The following is a 27412-nucleotide window of genomic DNA, read 5'->3' as shown; positions in this document are numbered from 1 at the left end:
TTTTTGGTTGACCTTATTCATGAAATTATTTTTTTTCTTAAATCTTACTTACTTTCTATTCTACAATGTAAAACTGAGAACTCATTTTGTGATGTTAGAAATGGTCAGGCAAGTCACAGAATTCCTTTCCCTTTGTATGAAGAATGCGACTTCTGGAGGCCAGTTCTTGAAAGTAACACTGTGCGGAAAATGAAACATAGCTTCCACATATGCTTGATGGTATTAAATTTGCTCTTTTTTTTCACCATTTACACTTCTAAAGCTTAGCAGCAGAGATGGCATAGGCAAAATAAATAAATAAATGGGATTTATCTCTGCTGCCCTTGACTTCATTGCTGATGCAATTCCAGCAAAATTAGTGGAGTCCCACCAGCATCAGTCATGCAGTGCAGAGCCATGCTGAGGCACTTAGCTTGGAGAAACAGGCTGAGTACTTCTGGGAAATGTTTCTCAATATCAGCTCAACATGACTAGGGCTTCAGCAGGGCTTGTGGGTTGGAGTGGATAGACATGCCTTTGATTTGCTGAATAACGTTTCATATATTTGATGCAACAGCAAATGGAAGGTGGTCATTCTGGCAGACAGATTTAAGAAGTGTCTGGGGGAGCAACTTAGTTGTACATCTACAGAAACCACCTTTAGCAGATTTTTTCCAATCAAATTTCTGTTATTTTGTCCAGTACTGTATATCTTGAGATTTTGCAAATTTTGAAGGAAAATTGCAAGAATTTTTGCTTCACCATTATCACAGGATTCCTCGATTTGGCCAAAGAAGTAAAGTTGATTTTGCTAGACTTTTGGCTCAGTCATAAAGCCAAAGGGAGTTGCCTGTGCTCTGCTGAGTGCTTTCTCTTAACACTCCCAAAGAAAAAGAAACAATTGTTGAAGAGACATTTGAATATAGTTGTCAAAACAGCATCGCCTTAGATAAGGATTGAAAAAGAAAAGACTTACATATATGCATACTGAAACCAGAGCTATTTCCATTTACAGAGTCCCTGAGTTCTGTTATTTTTTAGCAGTTAACATTCATATTGTAAGTATGCATCATGTACATCATGTATTTAATGTATATCGTCGTTAAGTATTGTCTTTCCTACCATGGGTTGAAACCTTATAGAATATGTCAGTTACAACTCATAAAATATAAACCAATTGCTGAAAGCATGCAATTAGTCAAGCTATGAAGGTGCGAAGGGTTTTTTTTTTTTTTCCAGGAATAAAATACCTTTAGGGTAGGGGCTGTACTGTATGTGCATAAAGTACAGCATGCTTTGGCCCTGCTGCAATGTGTCCACGCAGAAGGACTGATTTCTCTGCTATACAGTTTGTCCTGGACAGAAGGCAGGCCATGTCACATCCCTGTACAGTCTTTCTTCAGGCAAGTTTTCTTCCTCTGTTTTCTATGAAACTGTTTAATTCACAGAGCTTTGAAGTTTAAACTAGCCCTGACCTTCTGTGAATACTTCAAAAAGGGAAAATTAGCTGCTTGGAAAAATATAATGACTTAAATCTAGCAATTTGGGACACACATGTTAAAGTACCACTGAACTTGTGTTGACTTCATTTCTTTTGGAGATTATTTCCTGATTGACTTATAGCTAGAGAAAGGTGTTAATCTTCAAGACTTTAGGATTTTGTTTATTGATCTGTCTTTGAAACATCGTTCCTTACACAAGAAGAATTCATCAAGACACAGGGAGCTGCTCTAAACACAGGCTATAAAAGACTTTGATTAACTTTATTTTGGCTTTTACTTATCTCTAATGAGTAAAATGATTAATTGAATAACACTCCCTGGCTTCACTATAGTTGATGGTCCATAACAACTCCCCTGGTTCTCATAGTTTATAATTTAGCTGTCAAAATATTCTCTAGGTTAGATCTTGGCAAGAAAGGTCTTGACTTTGCTTTTTTTTTTTTTTTTTTTTAATGAAGCAAATCTACTTCAACTATTTGTAAGTTATTGAAGTCAGTTGAAAACATTCCACTTTGAAATGTGTGCCCAATCAATGAGATGTTGTTATTATTTTGGGAGGATTACAAAGTAATGCATCATTTCAGAATACTGCTATGATTTTATATAGATTGGAATATGCACACACTGATTTTCAGAATGTTTTCAGGGAACGTCTGTACTGCGTACCAATGATACATTTAGAAATATTGGATTTAGTAAACTTATTTTGTGATCAACGTCTGCCTAATATTTTGAGACATTTTTAACAGTAATGTTTTAAATCTTGTCCTTTTAAAATGGCTTTTACTTTAAGAAATCTAGTGTACTAAAATACATTTTGGCCCTGCAAGCACAAAGACATTCACTTCAAGGAAGGCTTCAGGTTTAATAATGCAGGACTCCTTTTTTGATCCTAGAAGTAGTGTTCCTCTCACATCCTTGAAGTACGCTCTTTTCTTTTCCTGGGGACAGCACATCTTTCCCACGTGTCCTAACTCTGTTTCATTCCATCAGTTTTGAGGCCTGTTTGGTGATTAAATTCAGACAGCTGTTCCCAGCAATCCTATTTTCAAGTGGGCTTTTCCCATTCAGATCACACTGAAGTTGTTTGTTTCAGTTCCTAATAGACAGATACAGTTCCTTGAGCACTACAGCTATGGCTCATAGTTCCTCCAAAATGGGAGACCTTCTCTCATGTTTGCAAGCTTGCTGGAGGTTCAGGGCACCTGATGTCTGTGGCAGAGGTGACTTAGAAAAAGTTCTTGCCCCAGCTGTGTGCTCTGAGCAGACAGTGGCATGGGGGAAGAGGCGTCCATCTCTTGAAGAGTCCCACCAGCAAAGGGCATCTTGTGAAAACAGCTCTCATTCTGTCATTTTTGATGTTCCTCATAAAATACTTTTAAAAGCAGACCTAAAGCTAAGTTATTCCACATAATGATTGCTTGGCTTGATGTGATTTTTCTTTTTTATTGTAATTAAAAAGATCTGATTAATTCTGTTATGAATATTCCCTTCCAGTATTATACCCTTTCATTATTGTTCCAAAAAAACCAAAAACAAAAAACCAACAACCAAAAAACCCACAATATTAAAAAATCATAAATGAAGTTCACTTCTTTAATCTGTTACACCTGCCTTTAAGCAAAACAATTTCCTACAATGTTAATTTTGGAAGTAAATATTTCAGTTCCTATTTTCACATATTAAGCATGTGTATGTTAAACATTCCTTATTTTGTTATTATTTCCAGTGGAATTTTGCCATAGTTTCTGGGCTTCAAAGGGAATATGCAGTTAAATGTGAAGACTTCATTGTTTTTATTAAGCTAAATCCTTTAAGGCACTAACTCCTCTCAGGCCATATAATTTTACTTATATCAGAAGGTACTTGTTTTAGCGTAGACCTCTGTGCCTTCTTGGGTTTTGTATTCATTGAGATTACTAAGATACTACTCCAAGAATATCCCAACAGTAAAATTAAATGGAAGGTCCTTCAAAAATGCCAAACCTTATTATTACTATTCTACAAAAGATAATAACAACAACAACAACAAAAAAACCCTAAATTTCCTACTGAAAAACGGTTCTATAAAGTCATATATAAGTTTCTACACATGTCCCAAAACCCTATCCAGCTAAAATTAATATTTATATGACACTGGTATTATTAAAGTAATGGAAAGTGTTGCGTAGACATTGCATGTTCAAGAAATCCTTCTTAGGACGATAATAAAACATGAAATAAAACTGTCTGTACTTCAGAAACACCCTTTCTGTGAAACACCACTTCTTAAAAAGGAGGTCTGAGCGTTGTCTCTGTAAAACTGTTTTATGAGAAGATAATCCAAAAGTGTGCAGAGATTGTTGGTAGGAGAGGACTGCTGATAGCAAAACCGCATGGTGAGACACTCGGCCATTTTTTGCCTCACAGTGGCAGGTGTGTTGTAGATGGACACTTGAACGTCCTGTAACAAAACTGAATGGAAATCTGCTTTCTTGAGTTACAATGAGAACTTTAAAACAGTATCTGAATTACCAGGTTTAGGTTTAAGAAAAGTTTCCTTAAGGAAGTCTTTTAATGGAGTTTCGGGTTTAAAGTGAGCAGACGAGATCAAGCTATAATGCAAGTTTAGACTCAAGTTTCTTAGGGTAATTCACGGTGACACTGCGTTTCTTTCCTCATCAGCAACATTTCCAAAGCAGTTTATGGTTTCTCCCAAGGACTGGCACTTAGCCATGCCAAATCATGTCAGATACAGAAAGTCTGGGATCTAGGATGATACGAGCTGGGGTACATGGATTTTCCAAAGTTCATCAGTTCATTTCATGTATGGATATGAAAAAACTTGACTGCACCTTAAGCTGTACCTCTCCCAGTTCTCAATTTAAAATATTCAAATATTCAGGAGCTACAAACTGAGCTGTCTCACCTGGTTAGGTGAAGAAGTCCATATAGGGTTGGTTGGATTTGTGCTGTTGTTGGGATGAAATAAAAGAAGTCTGTGAACTTTACAGTTAATAACTTTGGGCAGTATAGGAGTTATTTAGCCAGTAATTAAGGGTAGGAGTCAATATTTAAGTCCAAGAAGAAGTCTTGCGAATCCTAATGTTGTTAACTCCGATCTCGATTACATGATCAAAGACACTGGAAGTATTTTTCTTTAAGACTTTGTGAGTATCGTTTTCAAAGTCACTGATTCTTCTTTCACAGGGAGTTTGATTATTGACTTCAGTTGAAGTCAGTTTAGATCAACACTGAGTTATTTTGAAAGATCCTCCCTGATACTTTATCTGAGTTGAGATATGTGAGTGTTTTGTGTTCGACCCATCCTTGCCTTCAAACTATCACCAAGTTTTGCAGCTCCTCTTCTGACTGTTCTCAGCTGTGTATTTCAAACAGGAGAGGAAAGAAAAAGTAATATAATTTTAGCAATGGATTTTATAAAGATCACATTTGTACAGTAAGGTGTACTGTCTGTGTGAGGGATACCAGGTTGGAAACAGCTCCAGACACTGTTTTCTTATTTTGAATATTATTTCATTAGATGTAAAAAGTTCAGAGTTCTAGTAACGTAAGCGGTGTGCAGAAATGGATAAACTTTAATGAGTTCAGAAAATCCACATGAGGTATTAATGGCTGCATTCACTGAGTTGCCTGGTTGGTGTTCATTCAGTTGGAAACAATTCTTGGTATTAGAACCATTGGGGGGTGGGGAATATTTTGTGGCTGGATTTTGGTCTTGATAAACTTGTATAACTCTTCTAGTTTCAAACATTGGAAATTGACAGTGCTAAGCATATTGTGAAAACAGAATCTGAAAAATACCATCTAAACATACAAAATAGCTGCTTCATTTTCATATAGCATAATACAAGCTTTATAAACCTGAAATGCTTACATCTAGCAAGAATTTTGATCAATGATGTGCCTTCACTATTCTTTCTCTGTTGTTTTTAAAATAAAACCCACTTCAACTGAATGCTGCTTACTGAACTACTCTTTTCACCAGAATTCTCTTTTCCTAGAATTTCATTCAACCAAACTCCTACTCATGTGTTTCTTGTCATTTTTTATGCTTCTCTTTATGTTACTTAAATGATAAGATGCATCTGTCTCCTGTGCTGTTAATCAAGCTCCTAATAAAACAGTTGTACTAATACTAAAAATGCTACAATGGTGTTTACCTTGGAAAAAATTCACTTTCATGTTTCCATCAGAGTTTACATCCTTATTTTTTTAGGATTTGTTTTTAACTAATTTCTTATGTACAAATGGATACTTGTGGTTAGTTTATGTTTTTAGGAATTATAAATAATTACAGGAAAATGATGCTCTGCTTAGATAGGCCAAGAATTTTTTTTTGGTGTGCAATTCTAAGTTAACAAGTTGTTTTATGACAGCTGTTATCCTTGAAAATTATATTTTTTGACTTCCAGAAGATATTTGGGGGAGCTGTAATCTACTGTGCATTATGCAAATTATCAGCATCCTCTTATCTTCCCTCTTTTTTCTCTATTTGTAGCATGCTTCACTGGTGCTTCTTGGGTATGTGTAGGTGAAGGATAATTTGACTGCCCTCCAGCACTCCCGTGTCTGGAATTGCACAATCAGGGAATCTGGTGTCACATTAAGGCAATTCTTATAATATAATCAAAGTTCTGATGTTGTACCGTCCTTTAGATGAAACAAACTAATGAAATGTATTGACCCTTCTTGCGCACTTCTGAAGCAAAATGACTAAGCGGTATTGAAACTACATGAAATACATTGACATTGATTGTGAAGTCTGCATTCCCAGAGTCACTTTGGTAGCTGATTAAAGTGTCACATTGACAATATAGCCCCTTTTGAACAGGAAATTAATACCAGCCTGGTGGCAAGGAACGTTCTTCCAGACTGTAGCATGCACTATCGCCGGTCCTCAGAAATGAATCAGAGGCTCAGTTATTCCAGTGTGGCATACTGCTTTTGCTGATTACAACAAATATATTGAAAGTGCAACTGCCATGAGAAAAAAAAAGCTTGTGACATTTTATGTTTGTTCTCATGATTCAATATGCTTATTACTGATAGGAACTTTAACAAAGACTTAGCAACAACTGTGTGTTTTCAGTCAGTTAGAACTCCACTGAAAGCACAAGTCGCATGAACTGCCTTTCTAATCCATCTATCATCAACTTGAATACATGAAAGCCTTTCTTTTACCGTGTGACTGATATAGACAGATACAAGTTGGATTATATTCTATACATTGGGATACACAAGCATAGAAAGAATTTGTGTATTTGACAGGGTGAGAGAAAATTGCCAGTTCAGCGCATTGTGTCGTACTGGAAAGAACAAAGCAGGTGGAGCAGCAATAGGAGGTTAAAGATGGGATCATCTCCAAGATCCCAAGGCCTGCTTTTGTGTCCCAGGAGCATCCTTTACAAACTGCCTGATGTAGGAGAAGTCGAAGGAATGGAAGAGGAGCTGTGGCACAAGAAACAAATATTTATTCATTACTAAGTGAGAATCTGAAAGAGAAAATTATGCTGATGTAGAAAAGAGACTGCAGTCCTATCCTGGAAAGATCCCATTCTAGGCCGATTACCATCCTGTAGCACAGTTCATCCCTTTTTATATAAAAGTAAGATGCATTTCTGACCAATGTATGATCCAGCCATGGTTTTATTTCTTGCAACGAATTTTGCTCCATAGTTTTAAAGAATAGATCTAGGCTGGTTTCTACCAGCTGAGACTGACTCCCCAGGCATGGACGTCCCCTTACACCTATTCTCAGTTCACAGCTGCCTTTCCTTCAGCCTCCACAGCCCTCCAGAGCTCTTTACCTTATAAAACTCTCACTCTGAGCGCAGCAGGTCACAGTTTCCTCTTCTAGGTCTTAGACTGGCCACTCGATTCGTATCATGTGAGCCAGCTGTAGGCCAGATTTCCTTCAAGTCTGCACAGAGTTATGGAGGGAGTATGAAATGGAAAGGAACAACTCTCATACGAGATGTGTGAGTTTGATGCTGGTGAAAAGATTATCCAAAGAAAACTCGTCAGGGCTGAAGCAAATAGGGGAAAAAGAAGTAGAAAAAAATTCCTTCTTTTCACAACAGCAGGGAAGCTTTTATGGTCATTAACTTGCAAAAAAATCTGGGGGTTTTCTGGAAGGTATCACAGAAGAGCAAGGCAACAATATGACCATTAGAAGTAGCTTTATTACAAGTTAGCTGTACAGATAATTCCAGTATATTTCTTCCACATCCAGATTGCAGCTGTCTCTCAGTGCACACAGCTGCTCTGAGCTAGGGCTGCTCAGTACCGTGTGGCAAGATCATAAGCAGGATCACACGAGGGTTTCTTGCAGAGCAATCTGCAGCTTGCCTTACCTGCAAGCTGATTTCTGCAGGACCCACAGGTCCTGCCATCCCCAGGTCCATCTCTGACCAGCATCCCACCACCTCCCCCATGTTCAGCCTGGGAGATTTGCTGGAGGGATCAGGAGGGTGGGAAACCCCTTTCTAACTCACCCCTTCTGGAGTCTGTGCTCCTTGTTCAGGAACGTTGTTGTTACTTCCAGTGCTCCTCCTGCTGTTGATCTTGGCCTTTGCTTCTGTGATTTCTGTTCCCCGCTGCACTACTTAGGTGAACAATAAGTTCCATTTCCAGCAGTGTTCGGCCTCCTCTCTTACCCCTTGCCTGCAGGAATTTCTTTTGTTTGGTTTGATATTTTTAGTCACGCTGTGTCGTAATAATAAGAACAAGACCATGGGTATGCTAGATTCCAGCCTTCCTTCAGTTGCCATGGCTTGCCTTCATGCGTTGTTATTGCTTTGGATGAGCTACTGCTGCTGCAGCCCTGCTCCTTGATATCTGCTGCTTTAATACCGTTCCCTGCCTTACTACAAAGTGAGTGTAGAGGTACTTGTTCTCTTTATCTGACATCTTGAATCTACCCACAAACCCATTATTTTCTGTTGCAGCCAAAACCAGAGTGCGTGGGGAGAAATGAAAAAAAATATACAGATAGAGATGAAATAATAAAACGGTGTGCATGTTGGAGCTGTTCTCAGCAGTGCAGGAAGTGCTTGGGCCCCCATTTGGGCATACTGATCAGGATGTAACTATAAGATCCACATTTACATCACCCCCAGATCACTGTGCCAAGAATGCAGGCACTGAGGAGCTCTTAAGGTCAGAGTAAGTTGAAATCTTTGGGCTGTAAGAAATTACTTCCTCTTGTTGTCTTAAAGGTTGAATGAAGCTATATTGGTGGAACCAAGTCATGTGTATGCTCATGAGGGCAATGTACATGTGGAGACCAAGTCCTAGGGAAAATAAATGAGCAACACAGCACTCTGCTGGTCATCCTATAGCCAATGAAGCACTTAGTGGGACATAAACTTGACAGAGGCAGCCAGAGGTTAAGAAACACTTTGCTGGTGGCTTCGGTGAGGCTCTGCTATTTGACAGTAGTTTCAAACTGCTCTGTGGCAGCTGGGGGGGGTGCAGTGAACCCTCATTGTTTTTGTGACCACTCACTTCATGCTATTGGTAAAACTCATTTAGTATGTTTTTATAGTATTATTTTATTTGTATTTCTTTCTACTTTCTATCCAATATTCCTCCTTCCATCAGTCTTATAGAAGAGAAAGTGTAATAAGAATTTGTCCTCTCCACGTCTAAGAAAGTTCCCTCAAAGCACTGCCTCTCAAAAATTTCCTCTGTTTTGCATTAAAAGAATGAAAAGAAAACCTGGTGCCTGCTCCAAAGTAAAGAAGCTGCAGTAACCTTTGTCTTCCTAAATTGCAGATTGATAATGATTAATTTTATGACATGAGTAGTTTGTTTTTTCTTTTTCTACACTATGTTTTCTGTACTCGTGAAGAACTTTGAATACTTCAGTAGAAGGGAACAGGTAAACAAAACCCACTGTTGTGATTGCGTTCACAGGACGCACCGTGTGCAATCTAGATCCTGTCCTCTGCCCTTCTCCATGAGCAGGTCTTTTGTGTGTTACTTTAAAAACACAGAACTGACTCTTATTTTGCAAACAAGTAAACCAACCCATACGTATACAAAAATAGAAAGATATCTATATATTTTTTACTATATGAATGTGTGCATGTATGCATACCCACAAAAGAATAACTACCATCTGATTTTTCCAGCTGTGGTTTGTCATTCACTGTACAGCACAGAGGCTGTACAGATGTAGGTGCAGGCTCCTGTAAGTCTTTGGCTCTGTTTTTACGATGCCTGGCACAAAAGGGTAGCTATTTTGTCTGTGTAATTCTTCACCTTTTGCACTCAGGGAGCTTTCTCAGAGAAGACCGTAACATTTTACTGATTGCTCCTGTAAGCAATCCAAAAATCAAGGAATCTTATGTAGTTTTCTTTAATGCAGTCTGGATGATGAATTTACATCTATATATCAGAAACACTGTCTTCTGCCCTACATTACTAATGTCAGAAAATTGCCACTAGATAATTCATCAAAGTATTTCTATAGACTCCCCCTTTATTATCTCTTCTCTTGCAAATGGTATAATTTGCCTTCGCTCTATGTCAATGAGAGGAACTTTAATCTTGGATACTGCTGTAGAAGGTGCTGTACGCATTAAAAGAATGACAAGGCAAGGAAAGGACAGGCCTGGATAAAAAATACAGATGAGGAGCAATTTATTAGCAACTGCAAACATGGCAACAAAATTCTGTTTTAAAACAGCTTGAAAGTTTTGCTTTAATGTGTCAAATATAGGAAGCCTTTTTGCACTGTTTTGATCAAAATTATTTCCTAAATTTTCTTTTACATTAAGGAGTTTTTGATGAATCCTAAGTTTCACTGCTCTAGAGAAGTACGGAGCCATAAAGAGAATTGAACTCTGAGAAAAGTCTTAATATCTCATAGTCACATTGTATCTTTCACCCTAGAATATCCTAAAGTACTTTTCACTATTAAAAAACGGATATGTAATTGCACCTGCTCCAGATATGAAATGCAGCAGTTGTTTAATGGTGCATGGAAGCACTAGACCAGGGTACAGGGCCAGAAATTGAAGCATACTGTATCCAACTGAGAATCCAAGTGGGACTTCGGATGGGAGGATGTAATTTCTTCAATTAGAATTTTGTGAGACTAATATATTTAATAGGAGCAATTCCTGGCCCTGTCAAAGTCAATGAGAATGTTGCTGTGGATTACAAATGAGGTTGGAATTTCTCTCATATCTCTACCTTTATAAAAAATTGAATGGAATACTGCAGTCAGGAAGGTTTGTAGGATCTTGAGTTTTTTTCATTTTCTCCTGAAGAATCTGCTTGGTCTGCAGTTCAGCATTATAGCTATGAAATCTTGCTAAGCACCTGTTTTACACCCGTTAAAGTGAGAGGAGAATTGGATCTAGCATCTCCTGTGGTTTTTCCCACCAGTGTGGAATATTGGTTCATTCCAGCTCAGATAGAAATGTCAGCTGCAGAATCAGCCTGACTCACACAGCCGTTCCGTGGAGGTTTCTGGTAAAGAAGTGATTTCCCATACAAGTTTCTAGGCTGATAACTCCTATGCTGTGCTGATCCTGTCAGATCTCACATGGTAAGGTTTTATGACTGTAGGCCTTGTTTTAAAATATCAAATGTTTCTGTTTGGTTACTGCGAAGTGCTAATAGGCAATGGAGAGGAAAGAACTGTGACTGCATAAACACAGAGGAAATATCAGCAGTGCAACAACATGTGTCTGTCATGAAAAAAGGAAATATTTTATTCATGCATTTCTCTTTCCCTTTCCCTCACTCCTTTTTTCTCTCAACTCATTGTTTGGAAGGGTTTAATGCTCATCTTTATGAAAATCTGCTATTGATTAGCTTTGAATACTGATCTACGTAATGCAGACACCAAAGTGTGACCTGTTCACTTCATTTTTGAGATGCATTCAGCATAAAGTGTGGGGGACAAAAGGTACAAAATGAATGTCTAGGTCTTCCACTTCACCAAGTACGTGTTTGTAGGCAGGTACTCTTGCTGCCTCCCCTGCGGACTGTGGTGTAATATTGCCTTATTCCAGTGACATGGTTTGTGAGACAAACTCTCCAAACCTGCACTGCCCACCAAGGCCAGACAAGGTGCCTGGGTGTTTGTGCCTGTCTCTGTAGGCATATCCTGAGTGCACTTGGCACAGCTAAGGTGGTGTAATGGGACTCTGAGCCTTCCTGAGTGAGTAGCAACTGAACCCCATGCTTTGGGGCCTTCCTTGCACAACACAACTGAGTATATTGGCTCAGAGTTCACCTCCTCGTGTCACCTTGCTGTGCATGAATCTGAGTGGAGCAGGTGTATGTAAAGTGCATTGTTCTTATATGACATCTCTGGGGGTAGGATTTCTATGCACAGAAAAAGCCAGAAAGTTTCTCTGAGCAGGCTTCAGTTAGAGAAAGCCAAATATGTTTGCATTGCTTTTTCCCCTTGCAGTGTTGCAGGAGAGTGAGGTCATATCAGAGAAACTGCTTTAGCCTTCCAGGTGTGCTGGACTAAAGCTCCAACCAGTACCTCAAAAGAGATCCAGCAATATCCCATCCAGACCCTCTAGCGAAGTCTTCCTGCTCTCATGATACATGAGCAGAGCCAGAGGCTTTCATCGCTTGTACTGCAGCGAGCAGAATCTGTTAGTCATTGGGAGATCAGCATCCCTCCCTGTTTCCCACTGCTCAGCCCTGACCTCTGCCAGCCCCTGTTCCTGAGCACAGCCACAAAGCCCTGTTGTAGCTTGAGGGAAACGACATATTCTTTCTTCCCTTCTAAGGTAAACACAAATTTTTTAAAAGTGATTTACTTGAAAGCTGCTACTTATTTTTTTCACATTTCATGCCCCAGCTTGCTTCTAGGTTGTTGCTGTGATTTTATTTTATTTTGTTTTTGAAACTTATACCACATGGGCTCTCTCAAAAACACAGAGTATTTGAGATAAAACTGCTCTCAGCCTACGGCATAAAATGTAGGGCTACATGAAAGTAGAGAGGGATGAGAGCTTTTCAATCAATTTGATGAAAAATTTAAGTTAATTAAAAGAATGCTCAATTTTTCCCTAGAAGGCGACACTGATCTTTATTATTAATGCATACCAGTGTTTCATAACTGTGCATAATAATGGCCTGTAACATCAGGCACAGCTTCATCTCCAGCTTAATTTGTTACAAAATCTTTTTTGGTATTCTTAAAGCATGCCCTTTGCCACTGTATCCCTCATGCTCTTGGGCTAATTCCCAACTCCTAAAGGACATCTTATATTATGCTCATACCTGAGAATTAATTTATCAGATTGTTTCATCAGTTTAAAGCTTTAAAAAAAAAAAAAAAAAAAAAGTAAAAAAAAATCAAAAGACATGTGGGGACCCTTTACTGCTTGGCTTTGGTGTTACTTTTTAGTATTCAGATTCAGTTAGTGGAAATAGCAGTACAGGGCCAAATCTTAAAGACTGGAGATGTGGTGTAGGAAAAAAAAGAAGAGAAACTGGTCTTTGGTCATTAAAGACATGATGTTTCCTTTCTATCAGGCAGTACATGGCTTTTTGACTCTATTTATCCCTAGAACACTTCCATGTACGTAAGTGAAGGAAGTGTGATCTTTCCAAGGAATATCAAGGATTAAGAGCCCTCTTATCTTGCATAAATGTCTCCCTTTTTTCCCCACAGACCTAAGACATTTCTTTGAAGGACCAAGCTAAAGAACCACGAAGGAGGTTAATGCCCTCCACGTTAATTGTGGTAGATGCAAACTGTATTTTTGACAAACTGTATATTTGAGTTGAGCAGCCATCTTATTTGGGGATGATGAAACCTTCCAGCTGGGGGTCTTAATTCTTACAGGAGGAGGAGAGAAACTACACCATGCTACCAATCTGTACCGATCTAGGTGTGGTGTGCAGATATCCACTTTGTACTAGGAGAAGAGAGGAGAGGTAGACTTAGCTGACAGGTAGAAACAGATCCACAGCCCATAGCTGTTACTCGGTATTCAGCTCATCATGCAACAGGGCAGAGCTTGCACCACCTTGAAAGCCCGTAATTATCATGGCTGCATCTGTCTTCATAGACAAACAGGATTATTTTGATCTGAAAAGCCATTACTTTGCGTGCTTCCTTTGCTACATTTCTAGCGTGCTGGCTGCAGACATTGACAAGTGATAATGGCCAGGTAAATGATCAGTGGTGACTTGTGAACCCCTGTCTAATTTGCCTGTCTATACTTCTTAGAAGAGCAACCACCATCTCTGCACCTATTGAGATCTAGGTTGAAATATTAGCACACTGACATGTGCAGGATGGACCAGTCTCCTGAAAAAGCAATGTACAAGTAGACACGAGGCATAAAGGGTGCTATCGTTGAATAGGAATATAAAATGAAATCTTCTGGAGGAAGGAAAGGAGGAATGTTTGAAACTTCATGTTCTAAAGAACTAAACTGAAGGCTGTTCTCTTTCCTGAGTATTCCTTTTAGTGCATTTAAACTGTGAGAAATATAGAGGAGAAAAATACTGGGTATTTTTCCCACATTAATAAATATAAAACAGATGTGCAGGCCCTGAATGGGACAGACAACGTAAGGAAGGAGAGTGTAAATAAAAGTAAATTCTGGGTTGCATAACATTTATCAAGCTGGTGGAAAAAGCCAAGTTGGGAGTTGAAACCAAGATTTAGCGACAAGAAATGGTGATAAAAATTTCATAGTAGAGTTTTATGGTAAGGCTTTTAATCAAGAGTCCTCTGGCCAACTGTCTAGTTATTTCTGGCTATGTGTCAAAACACTGAGGGCCTTGCCCTGACCCTTGCTTGCTATTGCAGAAAAGCCTAGGAGTCACAGCAGTGTGAGAAGGAATTCTCATGCATGAGGAAGAATTCTCACCATTTACAATTTGCATCCATAGCGTAAGTTGTGCCTTGCTTCTCCCCAGAGAGCATGAAGGGCACACCACAAACTGGGGAGTAGTAGAAAGAGCTTGCAAAAAGAGCTAGTTGAAGTGCCCACTCACTCCAGCTAGAACTTGAGTTGGAAACTTGCCACTTAACAAAAGAAAAAAAAAAAAGCTGTCTCTTCCATGTCTCTTCCAGGGAAGAACTTCTGGTTAGGCCATAGACTCTAATTTATCAACCTTCTCCATCCCTAATGACTGTTCTGACCCCAAATTGGTAGCTATTCTGGGATAAGCTTCCTCAATCTGTTCTGATGGGGCTTTCCACTTTGCATAAATAATTGAGCGTTCATTAGAGCAAGGTCTTGGGCTTGGGTTTCCCACAGCCGAGGTGAGTGCCCTGGCCACCACACTATTGATTTTCCCATTCCAGCTGATCGATACTTAATAGTTCTCATTGGCACTAATTGGCATAAGGGGTACACGCAGAATGCCCAGACATAAGTAACCCCTGTGAAGATGATACTGAATATTATCCAGTAGCAATGGGAAACCAGTGCTCAATGAGAGATGTGTGCTTCTGCATAGCTTCATATATCTAATCTTGTATGCGATCAAACAACCTCACTTTAACTTTCCAATGGAAATGGCATTGTCATTCGACATGATAAGTAATAATTGTATGTCTTCAGTAAAGACAGCATTTCTGCCTAATCATGAAAAGCACAGTTGAGCGACAATCTGAACTGACTCAATTTATGTAACAAGATTCTGCTGTGTTTGCCCAAATTGGCACGGTTCCTCTCCAAGGGACTGAAAAATGATGGCAAATCCAGCATGAAGCCCGTTGTTACTGAAAGTGTAGGGAGCAGCACAAGTTCATTGTCAGCCTTCAAGTGTGCCTTCAGGTGGTCACCACATCCTGAGATGTTGCTGGTAGAACTAGATGGCATATTTCTGAAGGGCTGCCAAAAGATTCAAACAGACAATATTGAAGACTCTTACCCTGCTTTCTTTGCAGTTTACTATTTCCCTTCAGAACGAATATGCAATTATACTGCTGTGAAGAAACCTACAGTGTAATGAGGGACACTGAAAAAGATTAGTCAAGGCAGATAATGTCTTGTAAAGGCTATCTCTTTGGCATCTTTGATACCAATTATACCATGACATCTCAAAAGGAAGTCACCTGTCTTAGGCAAGTTATCCAAGGAAATCTAACAAGTTTTTGTTTCTTTTTTTTTTTTTTTTTGTTCATTGTGCATATGCAGTGACATAATAATCATTTCTCTGCTATAGCAAGAAAAAATTAAGTAAAATTAGCTTCTCAACATGAAACCATTATGAGCTGTAATTTATTTCACAAAGTGGAAAGTGTAAAGGAGAAAAGGAAAAAAAAAAAAAAGCCTTTGCTGATAATTTGTTATGTTCTGGACCCAGTAAATGACCTTATACATATGGACTTAAGTATACTCAGCGGGTACAATATATCTAAAATGACATAGAGGATTGAGCCTAATTGATATCATTAGAGCCCTGGTCCTTTTACACTTGGCCTTTGAGATGTTGGTGTTACCAAGAAAGCTGCTTTTGATTTATTCTGCTTTTCTTCTTCATCCTTTTGCTTGCTCTCTCTCTCCTTCTCTCTCTCAGTCCACCCCCACCTCTCTCAAGTTCTGCTCAAAGGCCAGACGTGGAGGTTAGGAGCTCATGAGCCGATCCAAGCGCTTCAAAGCTACAGCTTGCAAATTCATTTCTAAAGAGATAACTTCTAACAAGAGGCACTTGGTATGTTTGACCAGTGTGCTCCTTAAGGAAACAAAACAAAACAAAACAAAAAACACACACAAAAAAACCAACTGTATGGTTTAAGAATCAGCAACATTTATTCCAGTTAGCTCTTCAAGAGGCTTAACATGATCTTCACCTGTGACGAGAATATTCTTTTCCAACCTGTAACAGAAGACCATATGAACTTGTAAAGAAGCCAGTGCATCAGGTTCAGATAAAATACTCTCTTCTGCTTTAATAAATCACAGAATGCTTGTATCTTGCAAACGAGTTGAACTAGGTAGTTGTACAGAATGAAAGAAAACTTGACAAGTTTATTTTGACACTCTTATGCACAGCTTAAAAGGTCTAGTCAGAAATTAAATGACAGATTTTATGTTAATTTAAAATTTGCTCATATCTATATAGATTAAAAAAAAAAAAAAGAAAAGAATAGCACAGAGACCAGGCAAGTACAGGACAATCTCAGTCCTGAGAAATGAAGTAATGTCTATTTGGAATAACAGAGATTGGTGTGAGTTACAAATTTTTGAATGCTCTTCATTTTTAACCATCAAATTACATGAGAAACAAAATCATATGTTCTTCCCTTAAAAATACTATAGTAAATATGAAAAAAAAATATTCTAGTTATTTTACAGACACTCTTATTTATATGCACCCTGAAAGCTGTCACTAACTTTGGACATCTTCTTTATGCATACACAGAATACATATGTGTATCTGCCAGTATCCCAGAATGTTTATGTACCAAAAAATAATGATGGAGCACAAGAGAGAAGAGTGATATATCATGCTGTACCTAGAAAGCTAGGAATTCTCAAAGTTGGAAGGTATTCTTCTTTAATTGACTGCCATGCTTCTATGCTGAAATTCATGGAATATATTTTGGCCCTGAAATATATTTAAATGCAACAACTACACTTCTGGGAACAGACTATAGCTGTATGGGTAGTTATACAGAGGTTTTATTACGTGTAAAAAAAAACCACAAACACAAACAACAACAACAACAACAAAAAAACCTTGCTCCATTCAGCCATTTAGCTGTAGCATATTTTTTTCCATACTGATATAACGTAGGTTTAGCTGGGATTCAATTAGAATGTATCATCAGATATTCATTGAAAAGAAATGCAATTTAACCATAGAATCATAGAATGGTTTGGGCTGGAAGGGACCTCAAAGATCATCTAGTTCCAAACCCCTGCTGTGGTCAAGATTGCCAACTGCTAGATCAAGCACTAGGTCAAGCTGCCTACCATCTAAATGCATTTTTATTAATCAAGAGGAAAATAAGAGAAAAGATATTAAAATCTTTGAAATCTATTTACTTACGTTGGATGTGATCCAGTGATCTCTTCAGTTAGTGGATCTTAAGTTATGACTGTCACTTCAACTCAAAATAAAAAGATAGAGGTTCTAGACTGCTCTAAGGCAGCAGTTTCCTTTCTTTGATGACAGGTCTGGAAAACACAATCATAGCAAGCTTCTGTGTTTTGTGATCTTATAATGGTGAGTAACTGGCTCACCTTGGGAAGAAGTGCTGCAGGGTACTGAGGAGTGATGTTCTAGTGACCTTGTATCTTTAAGCCAGCATCACCACTTGCTGATGATTATCAGAGCTGTAGATGCCTGTAATGCAGTTGTTTCACCAAATCCACAGGGGATTAATGCAAGCACTGGAGCTGGAAGGACTCCATATACTGGTGTGAGTGTGGGTTCAGTATATCAGAATTTATCAGAAAGGAGGGGAAAAAAAAAAGATAAGAGATTTTAATTAAAAATGTGCAGTCAAAAATGAAACCATGTTATACATTTTCTATTCATCTACTAATTGAAAAGGGGAAACTTGTGAACCCAAAGTTCTTATAAACCCTTGCCTTCTCAGTGCTGTCCTCAGACAGGCAGAATGCTGTGGCACACACTGTGAATGGAGAGCAAAAGGGCAGAACAATTAGTAGGAAAAATGCAGAGTACAGTTCTTGAAATGTCATGCACGTTAGCAGCACAAAATGCCACTTGGGTTCCTCATCATATTTCCTAGGTGCTTCTCTCCCTTTCTTTTCTATTTCTTGTTTTTGCCTCCTGATTTTGCTACTTGTGCATGTTGGAAGGTGATTGCGGAAGCAGGGCACACAGCTGTAAGCACGACTTCACCGCCTGCAGCCTTTTGTTGCATTTACCCCACTATCATCTCACTTCCCGAACGTCTGCCCTCGCCACCCCCCAGTGTCTAACTCAGTAAAATCACCCTGCACCATTAGCAGCCATTACCGGCGAGTGCGTTTTTACGGTCAGGGAGCATTCTTGCTTAGGCCTCCCTCTGGGCTCAGATCACATAACTATAAATTTACTCTTGAGCCTCTCTTTCCTTGCTGTTCTGTTGCATCCTCGGGCCTTCCCTTCTCCTGCTCTTTTCCCCTGCCTTTCTCACATTGGCATATGCACCTTGACCCAAACAACCTTGCGCATATGCAAGATACAAAAAGTTCACCAGCTGCGATCAACAGTAAATAAATCTTGATGCCAGTATTAAGTTACAGCAATTTTATCCTCCCTCTTCCTTTCCCTGCCCCTTCATCGATGGGAAAAGAATATGAACTTGACATTTGCTCACTGAAAGCAGATGGATGAGGTAGGTCAGCATTAGGTGTAACCCTAGCACTGTTTCTCTGGGTTTCCTGAAGGATGGAGCTAAAAGAATTCTCCTGGTGGGTCAAAGGCCACATTAGTCATTTGCTTAAAGAAGAACTGTGCAGAATTAATCAAAATGAAACACAGGTTTTCATGTCTCTCTCTTATTCAGAATCTCTCGGTCCTTTTTTCCATTCCTCTTAGAGGAAGCAATATATTTTATCCTTTTACACCTTGTCCTGCAGAGGTTTTGTTCGGAGTGGTGTCACAGGCCTTCCCCTTCTGTGTAGAAAACCATTTTAATCAGGATAAAGCCTCCATGTGATACTTGTAAAGGTCATCTGAAGCTGGTGTGTTAGTACCAGTGCAACCATAAAAAAAAGACTCAACCCTTCATGAAGAAGTTTTGAGTTGAAAAGAATGATTCTATTCACTGCATTTTTCCAACTTAAAAGGAAAGTTAAAAGAGCAGCTCTAACACTCAGAAGCAAAAAACTTTACATATTTTGTTTCACTATAACCTGAGGAGAGCAAACTATTCAGGGAGAAAGTCTTTCATTCTCGTTTCAAGAGCTATACCCCGAAACTGATTAAGAGCCTGACCTCACCACAAAACAGGTCACAGTAATATTTTTAGGGGTTTCTTTTTTTTTTTTTTGAGGTTGTTATCTTGGTCAGGGAGGTACCGGAGTATTTATGGTTTACAGTTTAAATCATCTCACAGAGGAAAAAGTTTCTTAGGACTGAAAGCTTTCGGCAGCCAACTTTCACCTGCTATGTGAACTGTTCCCGCTATTTGACACGGCTTGCCTATAAAAGCTTAAAATAGCACATCAAGATTCTGGTTTCTCTTTTTTTCCCTTCTTTTCTTCTCCTGTATTTCAAGTGCTGGAACTTCCTATGCATGATTCGTGAAAACAAGCTAATAACTTAGTTGGGATTTCTGAGATTTGCATACAAAAAATGGCAAAATGTCATTAGTCCACAAGAAGTTCCATGTGCCTTAGCTTCTTCCCCCACCATGCCCAGCAGTAATAAAGGTGCTTCTTTATCCAGCACTGCAATAAAATCATCACAGCCATTCTAGAAACTGGCTTCTCCTTGTTAACTGAGCTGTAACCCAGTTGAATTTTTACCATCCTGCAGAATAATCCAGTTTATTCAGAAGTATTTATAAAGCAAACAGCAAAACCACCCACTGTCAGTTGCTCACACATCGGCATATGCATGCACAGACACCTTCAGCAGCCCATATAGCACTGACACTATGCACAGCTGTTATATTTTACGCTATGTGATGCTCAATAATTAGCGCCTGTTAGAGAAAAAAAGAGAGATGCCACACTACCTTGCAACAAATAGCAGGAATCAGTATGTCCAATTTATCAAGACCTACTGCTGAAAGGAAGATTTCTGCTATAATTTCATATGATGTTGCTGTCACTATTACACTTGTCAGCACTATGATATCAACAAAAGGCTTCTCGTATATCTAAGAGGGAGTGACTCTTCTGACTGAAAGGGGACAAGAAAACTAGGTTGCTTGGGATTATCTTATTAATTAATTAATTTATTATTATTATTTTTTGGTTATTGGTTTCACTGTTGGCATTTTCATTGAATCTTTTCGGTAAGAAAAACAAGTGGACTGAGGATCAAACTCTCCGTTCACTTTCAGCAAAAATGTTGTGAAAACAACTCAAAATTCAGTCATGTCCTTGGGGATGTCCAAGGAGTAACCGGCCTGGCTGCAGGGAGGTTCTGTAGGCTGTATAAACTGATTTGTAACTCTCTTATGGCTGCATTTCTACCAACAAAAATAGGAGTGTTGCCAGAAGCTATCCATGTTAACCTCCAGTGCTACATCTGCCAGTCTTCAAGACAACCCAAGAGTTCATGTCAGAGGAATGTTCTACCTTCTCTAAGTTTTTTCACCTGCCTGCAGCTCTTCAAGCAAAGCAGGGCAGACAAAGAGTACTACACCAAATATGCCTATCAGAGATCCTCAAGAGAACTGTGGGAAGGCAAAGAGTCATTAGGATTAGGATGTCCCCAGCACCAACTAGTGCTTCCCCAACCTCAGGTAGTGCCTGCATGAGAGGAGGTGAATCAGGAGTAGGGAACCTTTCACCAGTTGGTCCATATGAATCTTCTAGAACAGAGGAAAGGATCCAATCGCTGGCATATCCAGAGACCAATAAATAAGTATGCACTCACTGGATTATGAAAACCAGAAGTGAGATCCTGAGCACATGTCTGTTAAGCACGTAATCTGCAGACAGGCTAGATTTTATTTGTGCACATTCTTTGCAGACAAATGACACTCTTGTATGCATCAGTTCTATTGGATAATTTTGATGGAAAACAGACATGTCTTTATTAACATGCATTATCCGCATTGAAGCCCCAGTGGGTCGGTATCAATTAGATGTTCTTAAGTCTCTCTAGCAGCAAAATCTTTCTGATCAGTCAGAGTAACACCTTCCTGTTCTCCTCTTTTGCTTTGATCCCCCTGTTGTTATATTTCTCACCCTAACCTGTTGTATTTTACTGACACATGCAGTGATGCTATAGGTTGCTGTACGCATAATTATTTTTTAGTGACAATCTAGAAGTTTAGTGCTCTGGTTCTACAGCTGCTACTTGTATCACAGCAATACTGTTCAGCGTGGTATTTGCAAATTGCAGTAAGAACATTGCCAATCCTAAACTTCCAAAAAATCATGAGGTTGGCTTTGAAATGACCGGTCTTTTTTTTTAAGACAATTAGTCCTGTAATTTCTGGTGCAAAATAAACACTTAGTTCCTTATGATTTGTTTTTTATAATTGATTGCCAGTTTTAACAGATTTTCCTGTAGCTGCTGTTTCTTTGGTGGATGCTCTAGTGCCTAATACTGCTGTATGTGAGTGTCCCCATGACTGTGCTTTTCCTTTAGGCCACTGGTAGGAACATAGACAGTCACTTTTATGCAGCCACCTGTCTTCACAATGCCTGTTTGAACTGATCACTTTTATCAATTATGTCCTCTTCTTTCCCCACAAACACCTTCGGATCACATTATTTTTCTCTTCAGAAAGAAGGATATACAATTAACAGATGTCATAGTCATCTTTTTTTTTTTTTTTTTTTTTTTTCCCTGTTGATTCTGAATCTTACATTTAAACTTGATTGATGTTTTCAGATCTGATGTTTTCAGTTACCTTTGTAGCTGTAAGGACTATTAAAGTAGGTTTTGATCTTTCAAAATCAACCTGAAAATTCTATGATTCTCTGACTTGAGTACTTTCACTGTACTTTTAAGGAAACACTAACAGTGATAAGATTTGTAAGCCTGCAGTTCTGAGCTCTATGTAGGTATATGGTTCACCATCCAAATTGATGTGATTCACTGGTATTACCGTGTAAATCAATGATGATTTGTTGTTGGGAGACAGCCCTCTCCTTTGGTGTATATAATCTATCAATATGCAGATCGTGACAGGTTTTGTATGCTGTACACTAGTTTTATTTCTTCCTTGTGTTTAGGAAAAATTCTATCCTTATGTTGTAGAGTAAAAATTGGACACTGGTCACCACGTAGGTTTCTGAATTGCCTTTTTAGCAGACCTGCCAATGCCTTGCAGCTAACTGAAGCTTCATATTTGTGGGCGATGTTTCATGTGCATTTTGTGGTGGCAGCAACTAGCTCTTTCCTCAAGCAAATGTTACAGATGGCACTTTTTATGCTTGGAGTGGAGTAAGAGATGTAGTCACCCCCTTGGCTAGCACACAGTGTTCCCGTGAAGCCACGGAGCACAAGGCAACATGAATGGAGACAAGCACATTATTCCCTTGTTTGTCTCACAAAGAAGCAGTGCTTCCTTTAGTCTTGCACTGTATAGTCATGGTTTGGTGATCTAGGGCAGGAGTTAGTCTGTGACACTTGAACTATATCTTGCATTTTGTATTTTACATGAAAATATCCTACGTATTGACCAAGGATATACATCAGTGAACCGGTAATTTTGAGAGCCATATTGGCAAACCTTGCATCTAGATTTACTGCAGACCTTTCATTTCCAGCATGCAGGCTCTCTTTCCCACTCCTGATCTATTACAGCATGAGGAGGCTATGGTCCTCTTGAGATGTTGTGTGATTTTTTTTTGTCACAGAACATTCCTGAATGTTTTCTTCCTTTTGTTTGCAATCTCGCTGCAAATTGATGCCACTTTTGGTTTCATTTCAAAATGAAATTTGGCCTTGAACCTGCTAAATGTGCTAACACTTAGGTAGTCTGTAAATCCCTGGGGGGAGAGCTCACCCAAAGGGAACAGAAGGCCATGAAGTTTCCATTAAGTTTTTCATCCGCTCACCTCAGAAAGCAACCCGCCCTCTAAATTAGGCACCGAGTCATTCTGTCCACATTCATCATCTGTGTTTTTCCATCTCCACATCACAATTGAAGATATATATATATAAGTTACAAACTACAGCTGATAATTATAATTGAGTCAGAAGATGTTAGCAGACATTGGTTAAGAATTATATATCTAAGCAACCATCCGTCACTCTGGTGATTTCAGCATTAAAAAAAAATCAATGAATTCTAAACATCTAAGTACTGCTGCTGAGCATATGACTGTGCAATGACCTATTTGCAAAGTCACATTAAGAGAAATATATGAGCAGTGCTCAATAAAATGTGGATATTTGTATAAAAGCTAATCCTCCCACAGAGTTGTGTCAATTAAGTACAGTTCAGTGTAATAAAGAAAATATAGTGTTATCTGGGCCATATATTACTATCCCTTCATTTAAAAAAATTGCACCTAGGTCACTTATTTTAGTACTTGTTACTTAGTGCTAAAGTGCTCCTTGAGTCTTGCTGCCTGTGTATATGTGTGTGTCTCTTTTTCTTTTTCAGTGGCCTGTAGTGGCCTTCAAGCCACAAAAAGGGGGGTGAAAAGAATCAATAATGCCACTTCTTTAAATACTGAAGTGAATTTAGTGTGTGTGAATAGTGTCCGATTGACAGCCTGGAGAGCTGAAGGCTGACCATTACCTGCCATGTGCAGCCAGGAGCCCTACAAGGCACCCCAGATTGCCTTGTCACGTTACTTTGACTCTGACCTATCTAGCAAACGTCTTCCCTCCTCATAACTGAAAAATTTCCTTTATTTCTGAGGCTACCAGCAAATTAGTTCCAGTCGCAGTGGCAGTATTTTACTGGGGAGGGGAGGCATGGTTTGGTTTTCATTTTAAGGCATCCATTTTTCAATAAGAAATGGATATTTTAATTTGCTTCTCTGTGTTGTAGTAGTGAGTTGCTTGTTTTTAATAACAGAAAAAAAAGCCAAACAACAGACAAATAAGAGGTTGCAACTATATATCCTTTTTACAGGAATAAACAAAGACTGAGTTCTTATTGCCCAGATCATATGTAGATTTTTTTAAGAATGATTGGACCTATTAGTACAAATATAAGTTTAATTTTCTCTTTTAAGGGAAGAACCTCTGAAGGAAAAGCTACAGGCAAAAGGAACTCAAACAGTTGTCAGAAGAGAGTCTCAGTCCCCAGCATTATACCGAGAAAAATAAAGAGGAGCCTCGTGTAACAGAGCAGTTCTTCATGCTGCTCCTAGCAAGGGCCTTCCTTCTTGTGTTTGATCCTCCAATGCTCGGTGTTAGCACTGACTGCCAGGGAGGACTCTGTGGGTGCCTGGTCGCTCAGATGCTACTGCTTGAGTGGCATAGCCAAGCTCTTTATTTGGGGTGCGTTACGCCGTAAAATGGGGATGTTCAGAAATTGCATAAAGGCTTTTTTGTGATGAGCAACTGGAAGTCTGTTTAATGCAAACCAGCTCCCAACAATAACTTTGAGATCTTGGGCCTATTCATAATCTGCCAGTGCATACCTACCTCCTTACCTCTAGTCTTACGTATTGAATAGTACCTGCAGGATGGGAAGTCTTGGATTTTGATCTTGGCTATGCTCCTACAGTAGGTATTATTTTACCTACATAGAGCTCCATGTCAGGAAAAGCATAGAGGTTAATTCTGAGCACATGCTTAAAACCTATTGAAGTAAAACAGATATTTTAAATACAGATGTCGGAAATATGTTTATGGGTGTTGTTGAATAAGGGCCTTAAATGTATTAACAGTTTGTCACTTTATGTTACTAGCCAATAATACTTTGCACTTTGGCTCTGTTAAAAATAACAGTGAAATAGTTCTGTGTTCTTCCTGCCATGACAGAACAATACTGCCTTGTGATTCTGCCCAACCTTGTGAGCCAGATAACACCACATACATCTTGACAGCTTCCCATCAGACTGCCATTGTACCTAAATTAGTGGGTATTAGAGCACTTACGATGAAAAAGGTATAAATATTGGAATTTCTGAATAAATCTTCTGGCAGCAACGGTCTGTAATCACTCATGCCTTGCTAAAGAGGCTTGGAGAGTCTGCGCTTCTGATTTGCACTGGGCTATACTCCCTTTTTACATCAGGAGTAGATGGCAAAATGTTCAGGGTGAGAGTGATTGGAATCTATTAATGGGATATGCAAATAATAATAATACAAAAAAATTTAAATAGTCTTAGAAAGACAACGTTAAATAATCACTTTCTGGAGCAAATTAGATACTTTGGCTTGCAAGATCCAGTCTTACAGGGTGGAGCCTATGACTTACAAGACCATCCTGACCAGATAATAGCAGTTTCTCTTCCAGACAGTTCTGGAGGTCAGATGTGTTCACGGGGGAGAGTTATCCACAGTGTCCAGCTAAAATTGGCTTTCTTCTCTGATAACTAAACAGCTCAAAATAAAAATAGAAAAGAGATTGTCAAAGTACAGCCAGGTACAAGCATTACAAAGTCACTATATTGATTTGCTGGCATTATTGCGAAAGGAACTTCCAGCGACCCCTAGCCCAGTGCCATCAATAGCAAGGGCCCATGTACCATGAAAGGGAGAACACTGACTAAGCATTTCCTTAGGCAGAAGTGTAGTTCACACTCACTGAATTCCCAACGATTATAAGGGAATAAAACAGTATGAGAAACAATAAAAAATACCCAAAATGTGGAGGTGAAAAATACTGAAATAAGAAAGTGAGGAAAAGTGGTTTCTCTCTGTTTTGTCCTACAGACAGAAGTGGCAGGGCAAAGCAGCAGGTCTTCAGGTGAATCTTCTGGTTACAGTAGATGAAGCATTCCACGGGCCAATTTGACATATTGTTAACGTGAGTTGGGCTGAGTGTGATTAATACGGCTGCTGCGTTGGTGACAGGGAGGAGAAGGTTCTGCTAGAGCCGAGCAGAGGTGACCCTGCCCGAGTTGGTGGGAGCAGCACAGCCAGGCGCAATGAGGGGCTCGGAGCAGGGGAAGTGCGAAACAGAGTCATGGCAGCTTCCCAGCTGTGGGCTCCTGGATCAAAGAAAGAGGCCGCTGATTTGAAATGAAAAATTGGGGGTTTCCTTAATGTGAGCTGGCACAGAGACCAATTGATATGGGGTTTTCCTTCCCCCACCTTGATGCAGGGGAAAAAATGGATCCGGATGTGAGCAAATAGTACAAAGGGAAGAGAGAGCTGCTAAGCTACATATTTTTATGCAATTTTCAAATGTGTGAGCTGTCAGGTTTAAAAATAATAAAAATACAGGGTCATTCCTTGGCCTGCTAACAGATGTGTCCAACATTTGGATCCTAGCACGAGGACTTTGCCTTAACTGAAATGAATACATCTAATATATTGACAGTAAATCTCTCAGCACCGTTAAAATATAACTCGACTAATAAATGAGAAAGAGAAGACATCTGAGAAACTGCAAGTGTCTGCTTAAAATATATAGAGTTAATATCAGCAAATGGTGAGTGAAGTCAAAGCACTCTGAACATTCAGCTCGGCAGAAACCGGACCTGAAGGCAAATTCACGTCTTGTGTTAGCACAGCACACAGCAGTAAAGCTCCATTGATTTCAGAGTAGTTATCAGTGATTTTCAGCCATTTAAGGGAGAAAAACAGAAGATCTGTCTGCCCTGTGCAACTGTGTGGCAAAGGCAGCAAGGCGCACCCCTCCTGTCTCTGGTCACTCCAGAGCTAGAGTCAACATAACCTCTGATTCTTTGCCAATAAACAGCTACTACTAATGCCAGTTTAAAGGGTGGTCACTTCATATTTTTAGGCAGCAGCAAATTGGGGAGATGCATGATTGCATGATTAGCTGTGAGGTGCTGGGATTAGATGTGCAGAGTATGGAGCTCTGAAGTAACTGTGGAAATAGACTCAATAGCACAAATGATGAGCAACCCAAAGAGCAGAAACAAAAATATGTTGCGGTTAGTTGTTAACAACACTAACATTTTCCTGCAGAACAATAGCTGCAGGTTTTATTTGCTATCCTTTCTGGCAAACAGACTTGTTTGAGGACTAATACAATGTACTCTAGTTTCCTCTAAGTATATAGTTCTACAATATAACCATCTCTAACTTGCTATACATTTTTGATTGCGAAGATCACATAAGCATACAGAACAAAGACATTCTGCTTAATATTAAGAAAAACAGTCTTGAAAATCATATGGTTTTTAGCTGTAGAAGCTCATATTTCCAACTCTTCCATGACTCTTCTAATTCCCTTT

Source organism: Tympanuchus pallidicinctus, unplaced genomic scaffold, assembly GCF_026119805.1.
Source record: "Tympanuchus pallidicinctus isolate F22 unplaced genomic scaffold, pur_lepc_1.0 scaffold12, whole genome shotgun sequence".
Taxonomy (NCBI): Eukaryota; Metazoa; Chordata; class Aves; order Galliformes; family Phasianidae; genus Tympanuchus; species Tympanuchus pallidicinctus.
Note: the sequence above shows the minus strand (reverse complement) of the source record.